The 21,643-nt window shown below is 46.1% G+C and overlaps 1 protein-coding gene across 1 annotated transcript in view; it reads left to right on the top strand.

The window, feature by feature from the left end:
• The first annotated feature begins 13,430 nt into the window (after positions 1–13,430).
• Positions 13,431–21,643, top strand: part of PASD1 (PAS domain containing repressor 1) — a 109,072-nt gene continuing 100,859 nt past the window's right edge. Inside the window, exon 1 of the mRNA XM_040614866.1 lies at positions 13,431–13,714. The gene's annotated coding sequence lies outside the window, so the exon portion shown is untranslated. The remainder of the gene's footprint in view (positions 13,715–21,643) is intronic.

Raw genomic sequence — 21,643 nt, 5'->3', positions numbered from 1 at the left:
GACTCCGTGGACACCAAGGTCAGTGAAGGATGGGGAGGAGATGCTCCAGGCACCGGGGCAGAGATTCCCTGGCAGCCTGTGGTGAAGCCCTTGGTGAGGCAGGCTGTGCCCCCAGCCCGTGGAGGTTAACGGTGGAGCACTCTGGTCCCTGCCAGTGGTGGGCTCTCACGCTAGAGCTGAAGCTCTGCACCCTGTGGAAGGGACCCGTGTTGGAGAAGTTCATGGAGAGCTGTCTCCTGTGGGAGGGACCCCAAACTGGAGCAGGGGAAGAGTGTGAGGAGCCTCCTGCTGAGGAGGAAGAAGCAGCAGGTACAAGGTGTGATGAACTGACGCAGCCCCCATTCCCCGTTCCCCTGCACCACTGGGTGGAGGAGGTAGGGAACTCAGGAGGGAAGTTTGAGCCTGGGAAGAAGGGAGGGGTGGGGGAAAGCGTTTTAAGATATGGGTTTATTTCTCATTACCCTACTCGGATTTGATTGGTAATAAACTAATTGCCCCAAGTCAAGTCTGTTTTGTCCATGATGGTAATTGGTGAGTGATGTCTCCCTGCCCTTACCTCAATCCATGAGCTTTTTGTTATGTTCTCTCCCCTGTCCAGCTGAGGAGGGGAGTGATAGAGTGGTTTTGGTGGGCATGTGGCATCCAGCCAGGGTCAACCCACCACATGTAAAAATACAGAAACTGATAAAAGTTGTGGGAAAGATCAATATTGTTGCTTTGGTTTATATTTTCTATAAAATGATGGTGTGACATTTTTAATGGTGTAGTACCTTGAAGTGGTACTGTACCTTTGTTCATTTTATTACTAGGAATGGATTTGAGATGACTGTTGTTAAAAAGACAAAGTTGGGAAAGCATTGTCTGCATAAGCCATTCAGTACTTCAAAATTGCCTCTCAGCGGTGTCATGTGTTTGTGTAGGTTGATAATTGGGCAGTTTAACTAAAGAAAGCGATTGTATCTAGCTGTGACCAAATACCTTGAGACTGAGATTGTAGCAGAGATTTTCTGGAATGTTTTCTGAGACTATAGTGAAGGCAGTGGGGGCAATTGAGGAAGCAGAGAATCAAACTAATTTTGAGAAGTCACCACTGATGGATTTATTTTTTTCCTGTATTTCTTACCATCTTTTTGTAAATGCCTGCAGAACGTTGTGGTGGGTACCCAGCCTGTGGAAGTATGCAGGTAATCGGCTTTGGTTTGTGGATAGGGATGCCCGGTTTAATGCATATATTAACTGCTAGCACAGTGCAGGAGGTCCCCAGAGAAAATGGTGGTGTTGGTGATCAGGTTGTTAGCAGGAATTTTGTCATACTCCTAACACTGATTAATGTACATGAACTTTAAACAGTCGTTACAGTATATTTGAAATAGAACGTTACCTACGTGTGTTTTGCTATGCAAGAGGGGACCTGGTAATAACTCTCATTTAACATTAAAATACAAACAACACACACCCACACCCCACACCCCCCAAATCCAAACCAGCCAAACCCCCACAAAACCCCCGACCTCCTGCATGATTTTCACAGTGGTGGTTATTGGACACTGTCAAACTAGTACAAGTTAAAGGATCTAGTTTTGCCACACTGCTAACGCAGCATGACAAACTAGAGGGCAGGCTTTTCTGCTCGATTCCCGTGATGGGAGAAGGGAAGTTGCGTTGACTGAAAAATTACGTTCTCACTTAATGCATTGGTGAACAGTAAAATGTTCGATTTGATTTCAGTTTTGACAGTTTTTAGACTGCTGGGCAGTTATTGTGGTTAAATAAATTGTGCTTAGGCTTCTGATAGCCCACGTAATGGGACAGGGCGTGCTCAAAGCCTGCGGGCAGGGGTACTGGTGGTGATAGTTCAGATGAGTAAGAGATGGGACGGGGAGGGCCCATAAAATAGTGAACTAAGCCACACATGTATTGTTAAAAAATAATACGGGTATGACTGAAACACGGGTAGGCTGCAGCCCATGGGACAAGAGGAGGAAGGAGCTCGCTGACGCAACGGAGTGACTCGGGGAGGTGGGGTGGAGAACGGGGTAGGGTGAGGACTGGAATGTGCTGGCACAGCTTTGTTTGTGACTGAGGCACTATGTTTTTGTTCGTGAGTGTTTATTCCACTGTTCTCCAGGGGATTATGCAGAGCCATTGATCTGAAATATTAAATGTAAATCATACAAGATAGCAAGCCGATTCCATTTTTAACTTCCAGTTGAAGTCGTTCATAGGTTGACAGCTTTGCAGCATGTGATCTGGGGCGCATTTATTCAGTTTTGACTTGTACAAACTAGCGTTGTTCCTGGCTCAGAGTCATTTCTTAGGGCAAGGTCAAGCCCTTGGAGTGTAAATATTTCTTTAAAAATACCAACAAGCAACGGCCACTCTGATGTTTCATGCTCTAATCCACTGTCAGTTTAAGGGAATTACACAAGCTTCAAGTTCAGAGGAAACAGTGCTTGCTGTTCCCGTGCCGGGGAGGGTCTCCTGTGCTGGAGTGGGGTGTTCGGGGCCCCCACAGCCATTCTCTTATCTGAAGACACGCTAACGTCTGAATTTCTGAGGTGGTAGAATACAGCTTGTTAGGAGGACTGAATCACGATGTTGTATAACAATGCTGAGGTATAATTTAAGTCAAGAGATGGAGGTAAACTCCCGGGGCTTGAGTTCCATTTGAACCTAAAATGGTAAGAAAGATGATGTGGGAAGTGATTGGGGATTTCTGTAGAAAGCAGCTTTTGTAGGTGCTCATCTCCCCGTTTGCAGTCTGAAACCAAGAGGCAGAGCCAGCGGTGGTTGTGTTTCCAAAGGCAGGGATACTGGGAAGCTTTGTAGTGAAGGATGACCAGGGAGAAGAGCTTGGGAAGTTGAACAGTTAACGTGGCGACTGTCCAGCTGAATGCTTGGGGCTGAGCTCTCCTGGTGCTGGTTTTGCTGTCACATTTCACCACCCCCTTTGTCCTGCCGGCTCTGCATGGCGTGTCCTTGCCAAGGTGATTCCAGGTGGGTGCTCAGTGTTTGTAGGAGGGATCGGGTGCTTACTGCAACTGTGCTTTTACAATAGTGCAGACTATTTGTAGGGCTGGAAAAAGCCTGTTAATGCTTATAGTTGGCACATGACGCAGCATGGTTTGTTTTGGTGTAAATGGCCCAGGGCATAGGCATAGGGGGTGTGTTATTAATTAAAACTGTTTTTAATTGAAGGATGATTGATGAGTGAGAGTAACAGTAGTCAGAGAACAAAAGCTGCTGTGGGTGCTGGCCTGTGCTGTGGGCACCACCGAGGACCTGTTTAATACATTTGCATTTTTCATCCTCAAGATCCATGGTGTCTCTTAACTGGCTTGACTCATTAGTACAGCTCTGCTGATGTTGGAGATCAGCTGGAAGGACCAAAGTTTATCTCCATAGCTGGAATGGTTCATACAGCTTATTTCAGAGGAATGAGTCTGTGTAGGTAGTTTTGTGTCTGATAGAGAAGATAGAAGAACCCACTTTGCTCTCAAACCTTACTGCAGTTTGAGCCCTTTCCTAGAAAAATTCCTATAGAATTAGTAAATGTTAGATGATTCTGAACTTGAAGCGTTACGATAGAGCAGTTTGCTTTAGAATCTGGTGTAGTCTTCAATACAGCATTTTTTTTCCTCCCAGTGTGACATATGCCCTCGCCAAAAAATCCAAACCAAAGGCGATTCTGATGATTTGGGTGTTCGAACTGTTTTGATGGCTGGTTGTGTTAGGTGCGTCTAGCTGTGTTTCGATGCACAGTGGCTGTAGCTCATCATCTGCAAGTTTAGCCCAGCATCCCAGAGACTTGTTGGGTGGATGTGAAATCCTGTGCCCTGTGTTTAATAGGAAGGTCCTCTGCCTTAATGCTTAGTGGCTCCAACAGGGTTATTAGAAAAAAATCTTGTATAGTAGCTGCTTCATAGCTCCCGCTTTTACTAAGTGAAAACTGGATCTTTACTTGGGTTTTGTATTTGAAATAAAATTATAATGGCACCTCTCTTCATGGTAATGAGTAATCTGTTACATTAAGCCTGTTCCTTTATTTCTGGCTGGCGTTTATTTCTAACCCATTATACTTTTGCAAGCAACAGCAAGTTCCTCACTCTTCTTAGCACTTCTCCCTCTTTACCTCTCCTAGCTGTTTGTCAAGTGCTTTTGTTGGGACCAAATATTTTCTATAGTGTGACATCTGTTGTGATCCCTAATTAAGATTACATTGAGCTTTGTGGGAAGAGATGATGGTTTTATACCACTTGGTGGGGATTGTGCTTTCCTGTCCATGAATTTTCAGGTTGTTAGTGCTATCAGCTCTGATATTTGAGGCATAAAACCAGTAAAGCTAAGGAAAAAACTTTCCAATATTATAAACAGTTCTTAATCAAATAGCTATTTGTCAAGGGCTTCAGGAGGACTAATTAACACTAAAATAATAGTACATTTCTGTGTTGTCATATTCAAAACAATCCCACTCTGTGCTCAAATGGAGTTTTATTTTAGTATATTACAACACTTAAGAACATTTAAGTACACTAAGTAGCATTGTCAGTATGATCCAGGCTGCGTTCACTTTTCCAGCTCTGAAAGAAAACTCCATTAAGCCTTTTAGTAAGGAAATCTTAGAGAGCACCTGGGAATGTGATGCAGCTCTTAAGCCTGCCCATGCCAAAAAGCCACGCTTGCTTTGTATCAAGCTTATGCAAGGGATTAATTTGGAAGCACAGCCGAGTGGCTTGTAAACTTTCTCCCTCAGATCAGCTATGCTGTAGCTGCATGGTCCACATTGCAATTCGATGGGATAAACAACTTTTGTGTGCTTTTTATGGACTTTGCTGAAAGAATGAACAGGTAATTCTGCACAGCACCAGAACTAATTTGCAACAATTTTATTCGGGTAAAGATGGAGCAATGCAGTAACGTGGCTGATTACGTAAGCACAAGGTCAGTTGATCATATCTGTATGTGAACTCTTTGACCAGTAAAACAGTCACAGTAATTTATTTTTTCTTGTCTCCTTGAATTCTGCCAAAGTTTTCTCTCTGTTCAAACTCAGCAGTTTGCTCAGCCTCAAAGATTACTGTACAGATTGAGTGACCGGTGAGATGAGCTGCTGTTTTTGTGGAAGCCAGTGTGCTCCAGACTCCTGTGACGAACTTGTGAAGCTTTGCATCATAAGGCAAGACCCCGTGCCTGTGATGCTGGCTTCTGCAGAATTAACAAGAGCTGGTCCCAAATCCAAAAACAATATGAAATGCAGAAAATGAGGTATTGGAGGTAAATGTGTCAGGGGTACTGTGATATGGATGGATACAAAGAGTTATCCATCAGTAGCAGGATGCTGACTGACTTTTTCTCATGTGCGTTCCTAGTACTGGGAAATCAGTATAAAGCCATCATCCTGCTTTGTGCTATTCAAAGACTGTTAAGAGTAAATGATGATTTCTTTTTTCATCAGTCTGTTTACTTAATATTTCCCCACAAAAAAATTGCACATAAACTAGGCTTTTGAGACTGTACCAATGTAAGCTACTTATTCTTTAGCCACAAAAAGGAGCTTTTGGATAGAACTCCGGTGTTGGTGTTGATGGCTTTTCCTCCTCCAGAATACCCTGCATACTCCTTTTGTGCAAAAAAAAAAAAAGGGGGGGGGGAGGGCGCGTTTAATATCACAGAATACTATGTGTGGCAGCATGCACAGGTTCATTGTGTTGCAGTGGAGTATTTAACCTTCCTACAGATTGTACCACTTAAGTATCCAGATACCGCCCTCTGTAGTGCTTGCCTTTTGGTGTTCTGTCTGCTCGTCACTGCAGCAATACCCAAAGCACAAGGTAGGATCCTGGGGCACTAGATCCTTACGAACGCGCGGCGAGAGTCGATCGCTGTCCTGAAGTCGTCATCGTATATAACTAGATAGGTCTGGCTAAACGGGTGTTTGGAAACAAACTCAGCAAATGTGTCCAAGTGGAAGTGGAGAGGTATGTGTGGTTAGTACGTGGTAACTCCTGGGGTCATTGGGCCTGGCCTCTGAGCTATGACTCCATAAAAGAAAAAATAACACATCTTTACTGTATGTAGGTACACTCAGAGAGCCAAAGGGATCTGCTTTGCGTGCTATGGCAGATCACAGGTTTAGAAACGGAGGGAGGGTGGGGGAGAGGACTGGAACTTGAATCTTTTGACCCACTGCTGTCAGCAGTATCTGCCATTCACCACCGTCCATCCAGAGTGTTTTTTTAGGCATTGTTTCTGGTGAGATCTTGAATCGGTGGATACCTGGAATGTCAAGCTATGCAAAATTAGCTAATGTTCTCTTCAAAGTCTGTGCAGCTCACACTAGTGCGTGCTTTCCTTCTTTGTCAGTTCTTATGAGTGCCCCATCAAAACCCTGTTCTGGCAGATCTTTGCCATTGTTGAGCTGGCTTTAGACTTCTCAGGGCTTCTTTCGGGCATCTTTTCTCTGCCTGCTCCTTCCACCTCCTTCTAAAATCTTAAGTAAAAATGATGTTAAAAGGCTAGTCGGCACTTGCACACCACTGGAGGATGATGCTGCATGTGAACTGTGTCATTCCATTATCTTTTCAATAGCGTTAGTGCTGTGGGTTTGTCCTGCTTCACACTTTAAGAGCACATCCCTTCATCTGCCTACAGGATTGAGCAGGGAATGAGTTCAGTGGTCAGGGTGCAGCATATGCATGTAGTGCTGTTTGGGGGAAGAGCTGGCATGAGACTGGAAGAATATGGTGGCGAGTAAATGATAAAGGAGTTAAACCAGTATACAGACCCTAATTTTTCATGTATGCTTTAGGGTATGTGCATATCTTAGTCTTGGCTTGAAGCAGTGTATTGTTGTCTGAAGTACATTCAAGCACAATTAATCTGCATTTGTCTCCCTTTCCCAAAACGTTGTGCCATTTGAAATGTTTTATTTTTCTATATTTAAAGAATATTATTTCATAATCCCAAAAGCTATTTTTCTTTTTTTTAGAACAATCGGTTGAAGAGTTTTTATTAATCTTTTTATTACTTAAGCACTTCTATCTGCAATACACAATAGAGGCAAATGAATTTATTTTTTTGAGACAAGCTTGCTTTTTATCCTACAGAAATGATGACTCATGAGATTCATCCAACCCTCATCTGTATTCCTCCCCCAGCTAATAAGTTAAATGTGAGTTTTGTGTTTGTAAAAAGGCAGCCTATGCTTACCTCACCAGGGAGCTTGTTTGAACATCGAGTTCACAAGAGGAAAATTCCATGCCACAGTAAAACTGCATCTCTGGGCATTAAGGAGCTTTGCAAAGTTTGCTCCCTAAGTGAAGAAAACAGCATTAGATTTAATTCATTGCTCACGTTTATAATGATCTTAGACTGGCGTGCTTGTAACTCTGCACGGTGATAGCAGAAGGCTTGTGGCTCTGACACATGCAGGGACAGCAGAAGGCAGAGACCTGTAATATTTTCTCTTTGGGCCTGTTAATCCCACAGATGGGGAGTATTGCAGTGTAAAAGATGCGACACTGGTCTAGCATAAAAACACCCTCTATTTTCATCCTGACTTAAACAGTCCTGCAAATGGTTGTGCTGGTGTAACTGAGAAGGGAGCGTGGAGGATGGAGATGGGTGGAGGTCCTGGAAGCTGGTGTTGCTGCTGAAGCCCGGTGCTATGAGAAGGCACCCTCAGTTGGAGCTGCCCCCCGCCTTAATGCAGCCAGGCTTGGTTAATGCTAAAATGGGATATGACCTGGCAGCTCTGCAGGGGGAACGCACCATGAGTTTTAGCTGAGAGGAAAGGAGAGCCTGATCAGTACAATTTGCAGCATAAAAAGTAGCCAATTTCTCTGTGAAGCTGTGGATTTTCATGGGGCTTCTTTAACTGAGCAAAGATCTTCTGAGCATCTTGGCTGGCAGATCCTGGTTTAAAGCCTCCCTTGCGGGATGCCTGATAGGGGTGCACAGGAATAAGAGTCTTTCTTGGTGGCTCCCAGCCTACATCTGGCAAAAGTGTTTCACACATAGGATCTGGCTTCTCTGACTCTGCTCTTTCCTCACAAGGTTCTTATAAACCAGGTGATGTGACTGGGGGCTATATGGAGGCCTCTGTCAGCTGGGGTTAGGGAGAGAGCGGGAGGAACCAGTTGCAGTACAAATCGGTTACTTTGGAGAGCTGGCCTTGAAAATTGGCTGACAAGGGGATGTTGGAGTTGTCCATTTAACCTCAAACTCTTGGGCAAAGAGATACTTGACTTCTGTTACATAGCTGAACCTGATGCTGATTATGTTCCCTTATAAAGATTTCATCCTTTAGTCATGTAAATGCTTGTGTGACCCAGAACAGAGTGGAGCTCCAGAATTGGTTTTGTGTAGATGCTGGTCAGTGTCTGGCTGTAGACATGAAGCTGAAACAGTGACATAGGTGTGAATTCTCAGTCTGGACAGTTGTTTTGCCCTGTCTTTCCTTCTGTTAATTATTTGGCAGCTTCACAAAAGCAAGCCCCTTTTTCCCCAAGTACACCTTTGTGGTGAAATCTGGAGACGTAAAGCAAAAGAAGCAGCTTTGCAGAAAGAAATCCACACTCTGAACATCTTTTTTTTTTTTTTTTTTCCTGTTTGGTCAGTGCACCCTTAATACTGCCTTGCAGATGTTGGGATGGCTGGTACTTAACTAAGAAAACACTGATTTTTCTAGAAACAATAAAAACTCCATGCATAACTATCTCCTCCCTTCACCATTTCCTAGGGCAGGAGGGGACTGGCTCTAATTACAGAGCCTGCAAAATACTCTCCATCAGCCAAAGCTACAAGCCTCTCTCTGTACGACTCCGGCTAAGGCCAGACAGATTCCTCTTAAAAGGGTTTTGGAGATTTTGCAGCACTGGTATTTTTCTGGAACTCTCCACAGCAAGTATGCAGCTGTGAGTGGAGTTTTTGTCAGATGAACTTGCAGAAGTGCAAGTGATGGGCTGGGTCATGTATAGCAAAGGGTTAACTTTTATATCCCACAGGATGCGAAACAGAACATAGATCTGCAGGAATAAAGGATGAAGGCAGCCTAGAGCATCAACTTGACTTTTTCCAATGGAGAAAAACACTTTGGGCAGGTGTGGCTTGTGGGAGGAAGAAGAGATTCCACCATGGCAGAAATGGGAAGGTGAACTGTGTGTTGAAGTTCAAAGACTGAAGGCTCTGAAGGGTAATTCATGCTCGTGCCTGTAGGCACCTCTGAAGGGTAATTCAAACTCGGTTAGGATTTTGGCTGCAAGTAAAGTGAACACCAGAAGCTTCGGTGAGACAGTTCTGCTGGAAAGTACGTTGGGCAGCTCTATGAACTGGCAAGAAGTGTCTTCATAGTTTGACAGGTAATATTTAGTTTCTCCCACCCCTTCTCAAGACCACTGCAAGTGGAAAAATATTGTGATTGACTACAGGCTGGTGGGCCAAGAGACATTTTTAACTTTCTCTGACAGTGGCTTTCAGCTGGCTTTGAGCATGGTTTCATGGACACTTCAGCACTAGAACTGGCCGAAGTGCAAGTCAGGTGCAGTTCTTTTGGGTGGATTCCCCTTAGCTCAGTATCAACAGCTTTCCATAATTTGAATTTCACGAGTGATCCGTTGGTTTGATGTAATTCTGTGCATGGACTAAATGTAATATAGCATTCCAAACTCAAAAGTGCAAGGTAAACACATTCCCAATGCAAAAAGCAATCTCTGACTTCCAAACCCTCCTTTATGCTAAAAGTAATTTAAAAGTATACTGTAACAAAGATAGTATCTGCATGCCAAAGAATATCTTATTTTACAGAAAAGTAACTTATGAAATGCGTATTTTGAAGTTTGGTGTTCATACAACATAGTATTAGTTTCCTCGTTCATTTGTGTATGTCTGCTTATTAAGCAAGATCTTCACAAAGCGTCGAGGGCTGTTTAAATGCTTTAGGGGATGAACATATTTATTACTGGTTGATAATCCTTGTAACATTAAAATACAAATGGATTAGAGTATAGTCTGATGGGAAGCATGAAAGTGGTTACTAAACTGCAGGAATAAATGTGCTAGAACCCTAAATAGTATAATAATCCTCTAAGGGGGAATTGCGCCCTCGTTCATTTATAATGGTATTGTGATTGGCTTTGTTTTAGTCCAGCTTGGAGTCAGTGCCTCCACAAAAATCTCATGCCTTCCAAAATGACATCAAATACGAAAGGAGAAAAACAGTCTTGACAAAACCAGGTCACTACATCAGCAAGAGCAGAGTGGGCTGAGCAGCTCTGCTTCCTAAATCAAAGCCTTGCTGCAGGAGCATTGCTGCGCTCCCCGTAGTGCCTCACAAGTGCCGTCCTCAGCAGTGAGGGACCAAAAGGTGTCACAGTAGCAGATAAAGGGCTGAAGGCTTTGGCCAGAGTCCTGGTGGCTCTCTTCTCAGAGCACTGCTGTCCTGGGGTGAGGGTGTGGAGATTCTCCTGGCATCCCTTTGGGCAAAATGGCCCGGTCCCAATTATGCTTTGTAGCCAGCCCCTGCACAAGGTAGGAATGAGGAGGCATTGTGAGTCCTTTGTGCCTGGATCAAGCAAAAATCCCAGCAAGGGAAGTGAGATGTTCTGCCAGCTCTGTGCTTCCAGAAAAGCAAGGGTCCTTTTGTAGTCTTGGCCAGGAGCTCCCAGGCTGGAAGACACTGAGGATCTTCTAAGGCATACATGTCTCTGATTTCTGTGAACCATGAGTAAAATGTACGGGCCTGGAGCCCATCTCAGTGTGCCTACAGAGCAAGGAGCTGTCAAGGAGCCATCGTCTCCCTCTCCTGCCACGCGTCCTGTGCGTCCCTGGAAGAGCTGCCCATCAAGGGACAGAGATGATACGAGTACACCTGCAGAGGCCCACGCAGGCTGCTGTGGGATTGCCATGTGGGCAAAGTAACTCCTTCGTGCCCAGGTCTGCTGTCTGTAACGGGCTGGGAGCCAGAGGGCATTCGTGAACAGCACTCTGCTCCTGGATCCCATGCGACAGCATCCTCCAGCCACTTTTGTAAAGGGCCAGTTAGCGTATGTAGCCAAAGGTGCACAAGGTAATTATGCAGCTGGCAGGGCCAAGTAATTAATACCTAGTTGTACTGTACATACTGCCTCTTTTACATGTGTTTTGTGCAGAGTGGAAGTGCTGAGGTGTGCTAATTTTGCAAGTTTGCTCTCGTCTGGTGAAGAGGGTGGAAAAAAAAAAAAAAAACCTCCAGGAAGAAGGAAAATGAGTTTCCTGTCTTTTGGGGTGTTAATTAAATAACCCGTAGCGGCAGCAATGGCAAAGTGCCAGGGCTTCTCCTGGGACGTGCTTACTGAGGCAGAGATTTGCAGAGGAGAGGGAACCTGGATGCAGGAGGCTCATACAGGTGTCTGTGTTCAAGAGCAGCGTCTGTTCTTGCCAGCAAGCCTCGCTCTGTGTGTTATGTACTTCATGAAGAAGGGACCTTTACCTGTATCTTTGACCATATGGGTGCAAGGCCAGAGTTTCGGCGTTAGCGCGTGAACAGCAGTGACAGCACATGGTCTCTTGCAGGTTTCACTAAAGCCATCCAAGAACGCACCTAGCAGATGCTAAATGGAAGACACATGGCACAAGCTTTGCTCTTTCCATAGGACACCTCAGGCAAGATTTACTGAAAGCAAAGACCTAGTCTCAGGCTGGAAATGTCACGCGGCCCGATCTGTCTCCCAACGCAGCCGCTACGGAGTGCTGCAAGCTGGAGTCCTGGCGTTCCTCCGGCTGCACCTTGTCGGCAGAGGCACCCCGGTTCCCAGCAGAAGGAGCTCACAGGGGGTGGGGGAGCCGCTCAGGGCAGCTGCCACTCCCCACAGCATCCTCCTGAAGCCCTGCAAGCCCTGCAGGGGCATGGAGAGGAGGAATCACCTGGGGTCTGGGTACAAAGGGAACGCTGAGCCCTGGTCCTGCGGGTCATCCGGAGGGGCATGTTCGGGGAGGGGTGGAGAAACTTACTGTAATAATACTAAGACAGACCTACTTTGGGTTCAAGTGAGTTAATACCTCAAAATAAATTACGTCTATCAGCTTGGGCTTTTCTGGGTAGGATTTTGAGCAGAACGAGCTAATAATGATTCTGGCGCACTGGGATTTTAAATGGCATTCTTGCTTCTTGGTGTAAACAGAAGGTGATAGCACAGTGTGTGGGAGGTCTTTAATCTTGTACTCTAGATTTACATTTTGTAGGATTATAATTTTTTTTTTTTAAGCTTTTTGTTTCATCTTGAGCACTGGCAGAGGCAAGCAACTAACTAAAGGTACATGCAGAGCATTTTAATGTGGCTTTTTCCTAAAATCACCTGAGCAGCCAAGCCCCCTCCGATCACAGCCCCACCCTCCCATCTGCATTTCATAAGGGTATTATCACTGTAATTAATAGGAGTTGTGTAACAGTACCTAATTAAACTCTGATCATATAGTGTAAATTTAACTTGATTATCATTAGCCTCGGTGAACTCTGCAAGAGATTAATCCTGGTGATTCACTCAGCGCAGAAAGCAACAGCGCCAGTTCTGCAGAGGACCCAAATATTAGTGTACAGCAATGCTCTGTGCTCCGGGGTAACCCTGCGAGGTGGTGCTGGGTACCGGCGGTCACATCGGTGTTGGCGAGGGGGTTGCAGCTGGAGGCTCCCCATTTCCAAACTGGTTAAAAGCCACCGGGATGCCAGCAGGCTCCTGCAGCGCAGATCTTAATATCACTGAATAAGGAGTCTGTGAGAGGATTATGGCTTATGTAAGAGTTTTATGTCTACAGCCCCTTTGCGTTTGTGGGCTGTGTACCTTGTCCACCAATGATCCGTGGACACCAGGACCTCCTGAATTGAGTACAAGCCATGTTTTGTTTCAGATGAGATTTCAAATACAGGACCTGGTCCCTGTCCTACAAAAGCTGGTGGGGCTTTGTCTGTGGGAACGGAGCAAAGGCATTAATGTTATTTATTTTGATTTCTGCAGATTAAAATGCTGCGTGCTTTGCTTCTGCCTGGTGTGCCAGCATTTTTCTTTGCTAAAATACCAAGTAAGCCTTTGGTAAAATAGTCTTTTTTTTCTGTATGTAGTCCAAAAGTACAGGGCGTGGGGTTTGTCCTGTCTTTCACTGAGGACATCTGTTTGTTTGCCGCTAATAATAGTTTAATCAATGGGGCTGATTCCTGCATATTCTCCATCTGATGGTAGCTCAGAAGACCCAGATGACGGCAGAAAAAGGTCTGTAGTGTGTCACTTTTTTTTTTTTTTTTTTTCTTAATTAAAAGCAAAGAGAAAGTTTTACTCTTGTTTGCATGAATGGTCACATCAAACAGTACAGGAAAATCTAGGCCAAGCTGCTTTCAGCAGGCTAAGGAACATTATACCGTTGCACCGTGTCCTTTCAGACTAGCAATGCCTCTTAATAAACGTCAGGCACCTTTTGAACTTTCTTTGATACTGTTAGCTTTGCTTTTCTCCAGCACCCCAGAGCCCACCTTGCTCCCCCCTCGCTTGCCACGGCGTGGCTGTTAGATGTGTCCGTGCGGGATGGGAAGGAGAGGGATGCGCGTGGGGAAGCGCGGCTGGTGCATCCTCGCTGCCTGCAGAAACGGTGCCGGTTATATAACGTCCTCGCCGGGTAACGAGGTAAAACTCCGTCAACTCTTCTGCAGGAGGTTTCAGAGGGTTTGGGGCTGCTGGCTGGCTCAAGGGTAAGTCAGGGGTGTGTGTCTCAGGTGTGTGTGTGGTGTGGCGGGGTGCACACACGTGTTAATGTGTGCGGTGCTGACAAGGGGCTCCAAAATTACAGGCTGAGGTGTGGGTGCAGGCGATGGTACCTCCAGCGAGCGCGGCCGCTCTGCATGGTTAGCATGTTGCCTGAAACGGATTATTTTAGGATATTGCCGCTTTGTGAAACGGCTCTGTAACTTGTTTGTACTGTTTTTCTAGTTTCCTCTAATGCATCCAAAACACTATTAAGTATATGCTGTGCTTAAGCCATCGTGGCTTATTCCCTTAATAGCGGTAATACCACTTTTTGAGAGAAGGCTGTGCTGAGGCAGTGAAATGCTTTATATCTAACAATCACGAAATGTGGACGCTATTCAGAACGTAACTTGCTGGGGTTTGCTGTTGTTCTTTGCACTTGCGGAGTTGTGCCTGTTTGCAGCTCAGCTGGTGTGTTTGCTCATCTGAGTGCAGATGTTCATGCTGACTGGTGAGTGCATGCTGGATAGCCGCGTCCGTGAGCACCGGACATCCGTGTCTGTTTTGATTTAAGACTGGAGCTATAGATCTGGACGTGCTTGCCACTGTCACAGCAGAGCTACTTCTATGTGTAACACTCTCGTGGAGTGACTGTCAAATGTGCATCTCAGAGCAGAAAGCAATCTCGGTTTGCAGCAAGATGAACAACAGACAGGATGCCAAGCTTTTTGGGATTGTGTTACGGGGGGTTTTGCTTGCTCTGTGAGTGCTGTATATGCTTAAAGTAAGTGGGAGTTACTGGGGAAACAGAAGGGCTGCAGAGGGGGGCTGTGCATCCGCAGCCCAGTTAGCTGTAAGCTCAGAAGATTCAAACAGCAAGAAACAAAGCCCAAATGAACCTAAATAAGAGGATCCGAATTATTACAAACGGAAATGTTTGTTCCTGAACAGTCAGGTGCCCAAATGCAAAGCAGCCTCAGGCTGTTGGACTGGCATTGTGAGGGTGAGCGTTGTCCTAAAATGAACTGTGCAACAGAAAAATCGCTTGGTATTAGCTACAAGCTCACATTCCCCTGGGCCCATGAATCTCTTGTGCTCAATTTTTAGATTCTTCTTTCTGTTATTCTCTAAAAGGTACTTGATGCCACAATTCCTGTCACTTTGGCTTTTGCATTTGTTCCTGGCAATATTGGGCGGGAATAGGAAGCTGCTGGGGCCGCCATCCTACTTCACCTTCATTCTCCTGTCACCGCACTTGGGTCTGGTGGCCCCATAGATGCGGCTGGTCCCCAGCTGGTTATGTGGCCCTTGCATGAGGAGATGTGTGTAAGCAGAGGGGACTGACCCCGAGGGCAGTGTCTCACTCCAGACTCATGTGAGCTGCATGAGGGCTGGTTGCCAAACATTTTGTGTGCTGGGTTTGGGTTGTGGGCAGTCTGATGTGTGGTGGCCACTGCTTTTGCACGTTACCATCACCAGCACGTTGCTGGCTTGTTGCAGAAGTTTTGTGGGGAGCAGATCCCCAATGTTTCAGACCCCCACCCCGGGCGCCCCAGGAAGGGTGCAACAGGGCTGGTTGGGGCTGGTGGCGGTGGTGTCCAGGACTTGGACCTCAGGAAGGGAAAGGAACTAGTGAAACGCCACCTTGGTGGCAAGCATGGCATATAGGCCACCTCCCCTGGTGCAAGGATGGTTCTCCATGCTGCAGGAACTCCTCATTGCTTCAGGAAAGATCATCAGTTGCCTGCTATAAGTGGGTGCAACTAATAAAAGACATTATCTGTGAAGACTGAAGGCAGGTTGAGGCAGGAGCTGTTTCTTACCACAAGCTACGTGGTACAGTGAAGACCACTTTACTACTAGCCTACAAACATGACCCTGTCTGGGGTCTGCACTCACTCTAGGTTATGCCCTGGGGAGGACAGCGGGTGGGTGGTAATTACAGTACCAGATGGCAAGGTGTAATTCATGGTTTTATTGCTCTGAACATGCTCCTGAGATCACAGCTGTGCGTTTCTGCAGTGCTCCAAGTAACAGGGGAGAAGGGCAAGGAGGAAGCATGGACATGGAACAATGGGTCTGTCAAAACCTGGCTTGGAGCTCCCTTCTGGATCCCCCTGGGCTCGATCCTTGGGCCAGAAACGGATCACACATTTGAAAATATGATTAGTATTTAGGTCTCTGTCTTGCTGGCCAGTTCCCAGCTGATGCCAGCCAGAGGCAAACAGAAGTCAGTTTGACCTGCAGGTTGTCTGGTGTCCAAGTGCAAGAGGTCCGGTGGAGCAGGTCTGTATCCCAGGAAGAGCTGCCTGTGGCCAGAACTGGACAAAATGGAAGGAGCAGTTGAGATGACCAGAGCCCTGAGCAGGCACGCAGTGCTGCCTGGTGAGAGCTTACAGCATGGCACTGAACCGCAAGGTCGCTGGGACTGTTGCTTTTTTCCTCTTCAGGCAGCAACTGAGCCTGATTTGGATGGGTTTTTTTGGCTTGATTAGATTTTTAATTTTAATTTTTTTTAATCCAGACCCAAACCAAAACATGGTCTGGTTCTGGCCCAGGGGAGTGGTTCAGCTGAAAACTGGTGTCTGTTTGACCTGTCCCCCAGCAGGACTTCCAAGACCAGGAGTGTAGTGCCATACTGCACTCTCCTGTCTATCCTCTCCCTCCCTCATCTGTGCTGCATCACTCCGTCGTTCATGCCAGATGCAGGAATTGGAAGCAGTGGACAATATTAAAACTCCACATGGTGCTGTGCGCTGGCCAGGGGAAAGGAGACACTTGGACATAGACTGTCTCTGTTTCATCCACTTCAGTTTTCTCCACGTGAGCTCATTTCAGCTGGTTGGAAGCTAATGAGCCAGTTTGGTCCTGGGGTTAAAACTGACCCAGAACAGTTTCAGCCTGCCAGGCTCCCTACTTCTGGGGTAGGATGCCAGTGATTAGAAGCAGCACAGGACTGGCCAGGAAACAGACTGCTAAATGCACATCATCAGTCATAACAATCATTATAATAATTGGAAATGATGGGCAGCCTTGGTAGGAACTTAAACATAGATGCCAAGAGTTAACCACGTCTCAAAGACTATGCTCAGCTGTCTCTTTGAGGTAATTTCTGTCTTGCTGGGCAGGAGGATGTGAAAAAAACCCTCTGCTTTCCCTTTCCAGGAGGGAAAGACGAGTTAGCCCTGCATGCATCAGCAATGCAACAGTTCCCCCAGAACTGCAAAGACAGCAGTGGCGTGAGACCTTCTGCCACTGCAAGCCCCCGAGCGCTGGGTGCATATTTGAGCACAGGCAGAAGGCCATAAGTGACCATAGGTATAGAAGTATCACACGGCTGCCTAGCTCTTCCTATGTGATTGCTGTGGTGGTGGTGGTGGCTTTGTAACTTCGGCAGCCCCATAGCAGGGCCTGCAGGGTCCCGGTTGCCGCCTGCAGCTGGTGAGCCTTGCCCTATATACCGAGCAGATTTCTCTCTCTGCGCATGCCTGTGTTTAATTGCCATTATGAAATGGTAATAAAAAATTTAAAATAACATTACAATGTGGTGTGGAGCAGGGATTTGCAAGCCAGCTGCAAGTCTGTTGGTGAAGATAAACTGTTCAGAGTTTATCTGAACTCTGCTGTTGGAGGGTTGGTCCGCTCTGTTAACTGCTCTCTGAGCAGGCTGACATTGCTTGTGGTGTTTGTCACTGACTTGCCTGGGTCTGACTGTTTCAGCCCCTCTCGTGAGTCTTTCCTATGGTGGAAATTTAGCTTGGTTAAAACTCCTACCAGCCAGATGCCTCAGCAAGAGCCATGCTAGGCATGCTTTTGCCCAGGGAGCAACTTCCTTCTTGAAAAACAGTTATTTTGGTGCAGATGAGGGCTATTAGGACTGCTTTGACTTCCTGACTGGTATGCATTCTGAGAAAGTCCCCGTGGAGATAATTTAATGCCACTGAACCCCTCTCTCCCTGATGCAGCTGCAAGAGCAGCACTGCCTCTAAGACAGCAGAGACATGGTGCTGTGTTACATTGCAGGGCTGAATGCTGAGCATCTTTGCACTGTTAGTTGACAGCCATCCTACCAAAGGTACCTGCAGGTAGGATTCTGCTTCCTTTAAACGCCAGGCGGAGAGATGCCCAATGGAGCAACTGGAACATTTGCCTTCCTGTGCCCCAGGGAGTAAACCAGCCCAGCAAGCCTGCAGCAGGAAACCAGCACAGCCCTGTGGTGGTGCTGATGTTTGCTGGCAGCTGCTTCAGCCCTTAACCCACGGTCCCCACCAGTTCGGAGTCCTTAGGCTGAGCAGTTGGGCCTTTAATTTCTGTTGGGGTGGCTGTAACAGAAGCTGCCTGCAAAATTCAGTTGCAATCAGAGCACTTGGTAGATCTCCCGTGCACGGGGACCACCTCTGCTCAGCCGTGGTGCTGAGGTCAGATGCCTGCTCTCGCGCCACTGTAGGAGCCCGGTTCTCCTCGAAACCTCTGACAAAGCTGATCTGAAGCTGGCAGGCAAATCAAAAGGTGACCAAGAAGAGGGGGTAGGGCACAAGACTGCTCAAGCGTTTCTGCTTAAGAAACTGAATAGAACAGTTTGAGAGCTTTACCAGCAACTCTAAAGTGTAGATGTGTTCCCAGACACTTACAAAGTTTTAAATTGAACGTTTGAAGCAATTGCTGCATTAGAAACGTCGTGTTCGGTGCTCTGATGCCTCTCATACGTGCTGGAGACAACTGTCTACTGTATATTTGAACATCAGGCCTCATCCTGCTAGTTTCTGCTTGAGAGTCTCCTTCAGTTCATTTGTTGATGGTTGTGCTGGGGGCAGGGATGTCTTAACAGAACAAAAAGCAAAGTGGAAATAAAGAGATCTATGTGTGCAATCATCAGATGGCAAGAGCACGTGGTCACTTCTGGAATTAGTTGTACCAGAACTTGGAGTGAGCAGTTGTATTTCTCTTACCAGCATTCAGTTTTAATATTTATCATATTCAGAATTCATATTTATCATATAAAGCTTGACACTTCAGCTTCAGAAGATAAAGGCTTTTGGTTTAGAGGGAGAACAGGAGTGGACAAGAATGGTTTCCAACATGCTAATGAAAACCCTAAAGTAAATAACTAAGCATTTTTCCACATCGGTGTAGCCCTTGGAAAGTTTCCCAAGGATGGCTTTAAAGACCTCATTGTAAAATAGTGGGATGTTTTTTCCCCACGGGTGTATGTTAAATAATTTCATTTTCTCCACTTGAAATTATTACAAAATTATCTAGTTTTGGGATTACTGTGAAGACCTTTGGGAAATTCTTCTCCTGGGCAGCATTGTGAGACATGCTATGGCTGCACAGGTCTGCAGTTTTGTATAGCAGGTGAATCTTGCCTGCCTGGCTGTAAAGGGGAAACCATAGATTTGACCGAGGTTATGTTTAAAACTTTGTCATCAGCAGTGAAACTGGCTCTGTTCTTTAAATCAAACTTTTAAAAAAGTGAGGCTTTAGTACAAATGGTGTTTGCTACAATCTGATTGACTCAGCCATTTTTTTTTCTAGTGGAAGTACTTTGTTGCAGGAATTAACAGATATGTAGTTACTACCAAGCTGGTTTTAACATTGATACACAAACGGGTAGGTGGGAAGCAGAGGTCCTCCCCTGTGTGCATCTTCTGTCTACCTGGAAGAGCAGTCGGGCTCTTACCTGCTGATGCAGAGCGCCTTGGGGAAGGTGCTGAGCCCTTTTGGCCAGGAAAGGCGTGCTGATGCTATCTAATACCTTGGGAGCTTGAACCTAAGACAGTCCAATAAATTGCAATGTTTTCATTGACTCCAAGAGCCTTTTGATTAGATTTCCGTTCCCTCCATAGACTTGAGGACCAGTGTAATAAAGGTAAGCACAGATACCTCGCTATCCCAGTCCCTCTGACATGCCAGTCCCTCTGACATGCCAGTCCCTTGACCCTATTTGCTGTTCCGACCTCATCTGGGCTAGAATTTGATTTTGAGTCTCCATACGTGGGTGGACTGGGCAGCCCCCTGCTCGAAATATTGCTTCAGCTGTGTGGAAAATATTGTGCTAGGCTGCATGTTATTAATAAGCTGATTTTGTAAGGAGATGGAGCACCACGTCTGAGCTCTTGTGGCAGGGCCAGCTAATGATACTGGACAGCGAGCAACTGTCACTTTTGCTAAATCTGTCATATTGCAAGTAAGCTGCTTACAGCATGCGGTTGAGGTGGGCAGAATGACAGTCTAATCTACCTTAGGGCTCTACCCAAAGTCAAATTTGGAGTCTGCTTTTCTCAAGAATACAGTTGTCCCTTGGAAACTCTTGTCTGAGGTACAAAGCAAGCTGAGGAGCAGAACAGTCACCATCTTCACTGAATAAATTCCATCTGTGTGTCTGTGCAAGGGCTTGTAGACCCGCATTCCCTGAGTGATGGTAAAATAGGACTTCTGAGGAGCAGGAATGATGAGGAGTTTCTCAGAAAGCATATCCTTGTACATAGCTTAGCAATACAGCCCAGATTTGCAAGCGACCTGACGAGCTGGAACAGAGCCTTACGTAGAGAAGGGGAATGCTGTGAGATGCGTTCAGCAGTACAAGACTCTCAGTAAAGCTTTGTGGCAAGTGGCACACAAAGAGACTCTCTGCAATCTTTTTCTGTTCCCTGTGTAGCAAGATGACAATCCCTAACCTAGAGACCCCGCTGGGAGTGCAGCCCCTGTGCTCTGTGGCAGCTGTATGATGGGTTTGGGGAGGGAGGGAGGTTGTGGGCACCCGCTTCTGCTGATGCCTTCCTGCACTGCCTCCTGCTGCCGTTCAGCTCTTGGTCCTTCTTCCCTGTTGCTACGTTGGACATGACTGTCCCTTTATGCTTCCATGGCAGGAAAACAGTGGATTTCTCCCAGGTTTCTCCCTCTCTTTTTACGAGTGAGGTTTCACCCGTGCATCACGAGACACAGCACGTCTTTCAGAACTGATTCCCCATTTTGGCCCTCATTTGGCCAAAGTGTATAGCAGACTCTTGAATTTGTGCGGATAAATAATCCTGTTGATGGAGGTGCTGCTTAATAATAAACCAAGTCTGTTGCTGAATCAGCTCCTTGATCTTTGGCAACCTTTGTGTTACAGAAGTGTTTATAGATGTAAACATTAGATCGTAGATACAGTTTCTTCAGATGATGCTGCAGCATGTGGGGCACAATGCTGAGCTTTATGAGACAATAAAACTTGGTGCTGAACACTGTGAGTAGTTTCCTATTCATAGGTCTTTATAGCTGCTCTTAAAAACTGTTCTTCAGTGCCATTTAATAGTGTTTAAGAATATCTTTAGTCCCCTTAAATTGTCCTGTCATCAGTGCAGTGCTCCACATGTAGCGGGTGCTTGCTGATACTAGTGTCTTTCCTGTGGTTGCAAGAGAAGCTCCACATGAGGCTGGAGTGCTGTGTTAAGTGAGGACAGTAGATCCAGTAGATCGTGCGTAGAGTTTGAAGGATGTCGATTACAATACACATTTTGAAATGATGGGGCTGTACAAAACAAGCCTGGAAGTAGCTTCAGGAGCCTTCAGTTCTGTTGTCACCCACAAGTAGATCCACAACAGTCAAAGGTAGAGACATGACTACGTGACTTCTAGAGTTAAAGTTTAAGAAAACAAGACAGGAAAGTGGTTTTAAATGCTGTCAGGAAGAGGAGATGGGTGATAGTGTAAATGCCTTACTAAAATAATTTAGTGGCAAGGCTGTAGGTTCGGTGGGAAATTCCTGGCTGTCAGCCCACTGATGCCAACAGCAGTCAGGTGCTCTGAGATACAGAGCTGAGGTCCCATTTCCTGCAGGCACCGGGGAGTGCGTGAGACTCCTTGGTGGCCATCATAGATGATGGGTTGTGTGACCGAGGATATCAATTTGCAAGGAGCTAGTTCAAGACCAAAGAAGACAGTTCTGTCTT

This window comes from Falco naumanni, chromosome 14 (genome assembly GCF_017639655.2).
Source record: "Falco naumanni isolate bFalNau1 chromosome 14, bFalNau1.pat, whole genome shotgun sequence".
NCBI classification, from domain to species: Eukaryota; Metazoa; Chordata; class Aves; order Falconiformes; family Falconidae; genus Falco; species Falco naumanni.
This window is presented reverse-complemented; position numbering and strand designations above follow the sequence as displayed.